Consider the following 8,076-nt stretch of genomic DNA (forward strand, 5'->3'; position numbering starts at 1 on the left):
GAGATGGTGGGACTGAGAGTGCACTGAGAGGAGAAGCAGGGTTGACCTGCAGCAGAGCGTGTTATGAGGCAGCTCCAGCCCAGCGGCTGTGTGAAATCCCCTCCCAGGGAACAGCAGCTCCACACCCTGCTCTCTGCCTGGACGGCGTGGGCTGAGGATTTGCATGGGCAGGGAGCCCACACTGTTACTGATCCCCTTATAATTGGCGGTGACAGAGAACTCTGGAGCCTAGGACTGGGGGGGTGGAGCTTGAGGGTTGTCAGTCATATTTGCACACACACCTCACTGGTCCATACAGGACTATTTCCTCTACCTCTAATCTGGTTCAGAGAGGCTATCCCTGGCCTTGGCCTACACTATCTCTGGTTATCCCTGTGATAACCCCCTGAATGTAGGGAATCAGAGAAGGTGGTCACTCTGGTCCTGACCAATGTATTGTTTGTTGAGTCCTGTGTGGCTCAGTTGGTAGAGCATGGCACTTGCAATGCCAGGGCTGTGGGTTTGATTCCCACATGGGACCAGTATGACAAATCTATGCACTCACTACTCTTAAGTTGCTCTGGATAAGAGTGTCTGCTAAATGACAGAAAATACAAAATAATTCAATTAAAAAGGAGTTAGTAGATGGACTGATCCAATGGACTCCCGTAGTCCCTTTTTAATGCTTTAGTTCTGATGTGTTGGATATGCTGTTTCACATAATGCTTCAGTTGTCCTGTATACTGTATGCCACCTCTGCAGAGATGTCCACAGGCTTGGCTGCTCTGACAGTGGGCTGTGACTCAGGGGACCTGGGCTCCCTGTCCCGTGTGCAGCTCCTGGACCGGTCGGACCCTGTGGAGCCCCACTGGCTCGCTGGTCAGGACATGTACTCCCCAACAGAAGACGGAACAAAAGGCCACACAGCGGCGCTCCGAGCAAGAAGACCTCTTATAGTCCAACGCTGTATACTACAGGTATCCCTGATTTACAACTCAACACCCAACCCAGTCTGTGATTTGTGAGTCAGTGAATGTGATTGGACTGACACATGTCTTTGTATACACACTGTGTTTGAGACATTGTCTCAGTAAGATTACTAGACTCCTTCGACAGTTTCTTTTGACAGTTACAATGAGCCAAACTATGACCTTTGATAGAAACAGCAAAACCGTTGATTTCACAACAGGGAAAATCCAGACAGAGGAGTATTCTGTAGAATAGCCTGGACAGGGGAATACCAAGCAGCGTTATGGGTGTGTGCCTGCCAGTCGTTGGCCGGCCTTGAGAGTAATGTCTTTACAGTGTGAACCGCCTCTCATCTGCTCCCAGGCATGCTGCTGCAGCATCTTAACTGAAAGGCCATAAAGATATGGAGGCTCATTTCTGGCTTTGGCAAAACGTTTTATTGGGATATGATATGCCATATTAATAAAGATCAAACCGCCTCGCGTTTATCATTAACCTGGAGACCTGAGCCCAGACACACCGACAACTAGTTAAAAATATCTATTTTAACAATGGCACTATCTGGATGTGATTATGCCTGTGCGGCATGCGCATATCAGTCTGGGTGATGCAAGAAATGGCATAGAAAGTAGAACAAACGTCCTGTAAAGTGGTAAAAGGAACGTAAGTGGTCGATGCGCAAACAGTTGGAAATAAGCACGTCCTATTGTAGTTTTATAGGCAAACAAAATATGTGTAACTTGTTTTCCATGACATTGACAGTACTAATGCTCAGTGTGATGCTTCTCCTCTGAATTGGCAATGGCCTTGAATACAGTCATTGAATCAAACAAAATCCTCTTCACTCGTTGACGTATCACTGTGGCCTGCCTGGAGATGTAGACACTGCAGGGAGCTCGTCTGTCTGTCTGTCCTCCTAGGTGTGTCTCCAGAACAATGTTTTCCCATTCTGTGTTTGCACCTGGCATGCTTCTGCGAGACAGGTGCTCCTCCATGTTCTTTTCCCCCCCTCTTTTTATATCAGTGTTTGCAGAGAGATTAGGAACCATACTTTTGACTAATACATGGCATTACTCATATCGGTGCACACACTCAAACACAAAGGAAAACCCACACGCAAGCGTGTACACCGGGCACGTTGGCACGCGCGCAGACTATCTATCCAATTTGTGTCTTCAAATTGGTGTGTGTGCATGCCTGCATGGATGTGTGTGTGTGTGTGTGTGTGTGTGTGTGTGTGTGTGTGTGTGTGTGTGTGTGTGTGTGTGTGTGTGTGTGTGTGTGTGTGTGTGTGTGTGTGTGTGTGTGTGTGTGTGTGTGTGTGTGTGTGTGTGTGTGTGTGTGTGTGTGTGTGTGTTGTCAGGCGTCCTGCAGCCCCTCACAGCTGGCAGCTGTGGAGACGACAGTGTGTCTGAGAGGTGTGTCGCCACAGGCAAAGTCCAGGGACGGGGTGACCACACAATGGTGAGTGTCTGTAGGCCCTCCTCAAACTACCCCTCACAACAACTCCCCCTTGTAGCTTTCATCCGTCTCCTTAAATGACTATTGCACATTGTTGTTTAAACACGGACTATACAAACACACAGACACTGACTGAGACAAAGACTTCTATTTACAGTATAAACTTGAACTGGCGTGAATTTGTAACTGCCATCCCGGATCAAGCAGCCAAATTGTTGTTGATAATTGAAACACACTATAACAACAGTGAGAGAAGCGTGCAGTGCAGCAGGTGTGTAGTTAATCAGTCACAGGCCACCGGAGGGAGAGGCTGGTGACTGTACCACTGAAAGAGCAGACAGCCTATTTACACCACGCTCCACTCAACCCACTGCTCTATCCAAAGGGGGTCCACTCACTCACATTTAGATGTGGCTCTATACAGGGGGGGACTCTTTTGGAGGATGCACCGCTGGTGGGATGGATCAGACAGGGTCAGGGGTGAGGGGTCAGGGGGTAAACGCAGCGCTGCGAGTGCCGGGGTGCAGTGGAATGGATGCAGATGCTCCATGCGATAGACTATTCATCTCCTCTTTATGATGGAGGAGAGAGCTTCCTCTGCTCTCTGAAAGGCTCAATGTGTCTTATAAGCCCCCTGTGATTATGTCTAACCACAATGAAGCGTTCTGAGTACCCGGGGCATGATTCATGTTAGGCTATTTGCATAATGGACCACTACTACACCACAGGGTTAGAGTCTAGTGTGCTGGTACGGGATTTGTCCCTCATTATGTGGTTATAATGTTTGTTTGTTTTTTTGTTGTAATAGTCATGCTTGATTGTTCAATGTAGTTTGAACACAGGTCAGATTGAATAATGTGATCGTTGTGTCGCGGTTCTATGCTTGTGTTTTCAGCAGTCCCACACCGAGGATGGTTCCAGGTCACCATCGTCATGGATCAGTGATTCCAGTCCGTCAGGCATCATATCCGGGTCCACCAGTTCCCAATGCGAGTCCTGTATCATATAACTCTTGCCACATCCACACTTAATGAGCGTGATCGCTTAACAACCTTAATGATTTGATATCCTAAACCGTTGTACTTCAGCTTGCTCTGCATATTATGCATTCGACCCTTCTCTCTGAAACGAAGCATACAGCTCAGGAAACCCTTAGCAGCTATCTTGAATCAGTCAATACCTACAAGAGGCTGTCCTTAACATGAGGGTTTGGTCTCCGTAAAAGCCCCCTCTGTCCATACTAGAGCGGGTCTTATTCAAAGCCATTGTGTTCTTACTGTCACCGCTGTGTTTGGCCGTGTTTCTCTGCGTCCGGTACATTTAAGCCTGATAATCCTCCGTAGAGCCGGCTGGCGAGCAGAGTGGTCCTCTCCTGTGTGGCCGTCTTGTGTACACTGATGAATAATGGGTTCAAAGGCAGAGCAAGTACTGTAGGACCAGAAACACAGAGAAAACAGGCTTCACGGGAAGGAAAGGGAAAGGAAGGATCAATTGGGTTTGACTTACCCCCTTCCCATTTCTCTCCCTTCTGTGAAGCAGAGAGATACATTTCTTTCCCTCTTTCCTCTCATCACGTTCTTTTTTGTCCTTTTTGTTCTTTCTCCACCTCTGTTTCACTATATCTGTCCTCAGCCTGAGGTCATACCATGTGTTTTAACACTGAGTGACTGTCGGCCCTAACCAAATCAAATGTATTTATAAAGCCCTTCTTTACATCAGCTGATATCTCAAAGTGCTGTACAGAAACCCAGCCAAAACCCCAAACAGCAAGCAATGCAGGTGTAGAAGCACGGTGGCTAGGAAAAACTCCCTAGAAAGGCCAGAACCTAGGAAGAAACCTAGAGAGGAACAAGGCAATGAGGGGTGGCCAGTCCTCTTCTGGCTGTGCCGGGTGGAGATTATAACAGAACATGGCCAAGATGTTCAAATGTTCATAGGTGACCAGCAGGGTCAAAATAATAATCACAGTGGATTTCGAGGGTGCAACAGGTCAGTACCTCAGGAGTAAATGTCAGAGTAAATGTCAGTTGAAAACAGCAGGTCTGGGACAGGTAGCACGTCCGGTGAACAGGTCAGGATTCCATAGCCGCAGGCCGAACAGTTTAAACTGGAGCAGCTGCATGGCCAGGTGGACTGGGGACAGCAAGGAGTCATCAGGCCAGGTAGTCCTGAGGCATGGTTCTAGGGCTCAGGTCCCCAGAGAGCGAGAAAAAGAGAGAGCATACTTAAATTCACACAGGACAACGGATAGCACCCTGACACACAAACTACTGCAGCAAAAATACTGGAGGCTGAGACAGGAGTGGTCGGGAGACACCAATGGCCCATGGCTCGCTGTGTCGCGGCTCAGCGTCAGCACCATTACAAACCCAGTTGTCATACCTGTGATTCAGCGGCCGTGCATGAAGGCCACCATGCTCAGCCGTTAACTACGACCAAGGCCACAGCGACTTTTAACATGTCCTCTTGGCTCCACTGCTTGTTGTCTGATGTCAGGAGACCATGACTGGTGGGTTACACTCCCTGGTCAGATACCAGGAGCTGTGTCACATGACTACCTCTATGTTAACTTACAGATGGGGAGGAGTCCGAGGGAAGTGACCAAACCAGCCAGGCCCTTACCACCTTAAATGACAGGGGTGAGTGACATTTTAGTGAGATGTCTTAATGTGGGATAGTAAAGTTTTCCCACTGTATTATTACCTCTATTTTACACGCCTGCAATGGAACGCTCATAATGCTCATTGGACATAAGACAGCCGTTTGTTGTGGTGGTGCCCTAAGCATCCAGAAACCCCAAGACACGGTCTTATTTACTACAGCTCTGCAAGAACAAACTTGTCGCATTAAAAAAAGATCCTCCCAGGTATCCTTGGTGATGGTCTGTGTGCTCGTGCACAATGACCTCTGGGAGGCCAAAGACATGGTCAGAGCCCAGGAGAGGGTCATGGGGAGGGCGCTGAGAGGTCAGCCCCGGGGTCAGAGAGACTTTGAGAGGTGCCCAGTGTGTGGGATGGCTTTGTGTGGCCATAGGTTAGGTGAAATTGGGTTTCCAAGCGGAGGAACGGCGCAGTTAAAACTCTCAATAGAGCTCCCTAAGTAGTCCATAGAGTGAAACTGTTAGGACTCAATGTGACACTATGGGGACAGCATTGTAGGGTGACAGCATGGCGTTCCAGTATGAATTTACGAATCCAATGGACGTTGACCTAAAAGTATGTATCCAAATAAAGAATATATGAAAAATGTGAAATACAGACCCTGTTGTCATAGTTATCAGTTTTGTCTTATAACAGTTTCATAGCTTTATAATGTGGCTTGTTCCAAACAATGTCCACCTGTGCATGAACCAATAGGTAGAATACAGGCCAATGTCACTTAGGCCAAGGACTTACCCAGTCAGAAACTTCATGCAATAAGATAAGTCAGTAAGCTATGTGGTCTGTCCCCAGTGAGCTCTCTGATAAGGTCTTTGTCCCTCTCTCTGTCATAATTCATTCATAGGTACTATAATCCCCTTCATAATTGTTTCATGACTGTTTCAATTCGGCCCCGTCACTCCTGTGTTTACCCCAGAGTTTAGCATTCAGCTGTTACTGAAGACGTCAATGCCCTAAGTGAATATCGTTATGAGCCGGGGCCACAAAGAGGACTAATCTGGACTGACCCTGGTAGATTGTTCATGAAGGCTTCGGGGAGCCACTAGCTGAACAGATTAGGGCCGGTGAAAAAGAAGGGAAAGACACTGGAGTAGAGATTAGTCGTGTTCCAAGCAGGATGCCCCCCTGAGGACCACACACTGACAATGTAGCTGTGTCACCATTGTCTCTAAACCACTGCTACTGTGGGCTCGGCGGCCATTGTCTCCTCCGAAATCCACCATCGTTTTCTCTCCCTCCTTGCCCTTTTTCAAACCTGGATTCATCCAGGCTCTTTGATTGGCACTTGTCAGCGGCTGATAGAGAGGATGGCGTGTTGGAAAACGAACTGGCCAATAAAGGAGACCTGAAAAGGCCAATCCCTCCCCATGAATAATAATCTGGAAGGATTTGCCTTTTTCCTCCGCCCCTCCCTTTATTCCAGCCTTTCTTCTGGACAGATAGAGGAGTCGAGGCTCTGGGTGGCATCGGTGAATGGCACTGATTGTCTCACTGACGCTCATCCCTTTCTCAAACACACAAAGAAAAAGATACAAGTCCGACCTTCTTGCCTCCTTCCTGGTGCACTGGATGTTGGGGTGTTCCTGTGTGGAGGAGCAGTCGATGTGTGGATTTTTGTGTTCATGGGCAGAGCCGGCCAGAGGGGGGGTGGTGTGTGACTTTTTCTTTTTGTCTTCGGTGGCCTTTCGAGATCAGGGAGGGGATTTGATTTGGCTACACACAGCCAAATCCAGCTATCTGCCATGATTCAGATGGCTCTGTTGGTATGGTAACCTGGTCTGTGTGTTTTAGATGGTTTCTAAGCAGGCCACTGTCTTGTTTCCAGCTTGAACTGACCAGTAATCACTCCCCAGCATTCACGGATTAGGCCATGTTAGAACAGGAGCTTTCAGAAAGGAAGGTACCAAATCATCAATCGCTTGGGCAAAGCTTTTACTTTGTATCAAGCATGTCTCAGAGACACTATGTTTAAAATGACCAGTCTAGTTGGGTACATCTTGTCCAATAATTAACATAAATATATTATGAAATGTGTTTATGTAAGATGTTAAAGCGCTTGCACAAATGCATCATTTCAGATAGCAATTGAACTAACATTTTGTCACCGTTCCTTCTAATTTCATGGTGTATAGGCATGCATTCTATACAGTATGATATCATTTGTATTATACATCTCATTGGTCCTTCCAATTTTGTTTAAATAAATCATCTAAACATGATTGATGTTGCACACAAATAAATATTCTAGACCGAATGATAAATTCTATGTTGTATCGGTGGACAGTATCCTACTATCCAAATGCCTTTGACTTTGAGAATCGTGCCCGACACAGAAACTGAAGTAGAGATGTGATTGTGTTCACTGTGGTGGAAGACAGACTGTCAAATGAGACATGACTATATCCATCTGAGCTGCTGACCTCTGACCTTTCAGCACAATGTATGATGACAGCCTGTGACGCTTTTGATGAAAGATAGATCTGAACCCTATCACTCTGTTGGTCAAGCTTTCTCCCGATCGTAATGTCTAACGAACACCATCCTAATGCTGAAATGCTTGATACTCATTTGTTTTATGTGGTAGTAACACAAGTAACACTTATGGTAAAGAATGACTACTATAGTTTAAAAAAAATATATATATATATATATATATATATATATATATATATATATATATATATATATATATATATATATATATATATATATATATATAAGGAAATTGTACAAACAATCCAAGCCTCAATGTAGTGTGAGTCTTCATTGATGGCACTCTTTGTCCCTGCGCTTCCAGGCCAGGAAGTGCATTATTCAGACTTTTCATTGGCAGATAATGGGACTCCTAATTGGGGGCCAGTGCCAAATCGACTGAGTGGTTAAGTTTCCCGAAGGGAGTGTCCCTCTTTCAGTTAGGATGTGTAAAGAACAGAGGAGTGGAGATGTGATGTGACTGGGATGTTTAGGGAGGACAAAGAGGTGAACGTGTGTTTGTGAGGGGGGACAA

General features: G+C 46.4%; 1 non-coding gene across 1 annotated transcript; it reads left to right on the forward strand.

The window, feature by feature from the left end:
* Positions 1 to 446: 446 nt before the first annotated feature.
* trnaa-ugc (transfer RNA alanine (anticodon UGC)) lies at positions 447 to 520 on the forward strand. The gene has a single exon. It is a non-coding gene; the product is annotated as a tRNA-Ala (tRNA).
* Positions 521 to 8,076: the final 7,556 nt, after the last annotated feature.

Source organism: Oncorhynchus keta, chromosome 13, assembly GCF_023373465.1.
Source record: "Oncorhynchus keta strain PuntledgeMale-10-30-2019 chromosome 13, Oket_V2, whole genome shotgun sequence".
Lineage (NCBI taxonomy): Eukaryota > Metazoa > Chordata > Actinopteri > Salmoniformes > Salmonidae > Oncorhynchus > Oncorhynchus keta.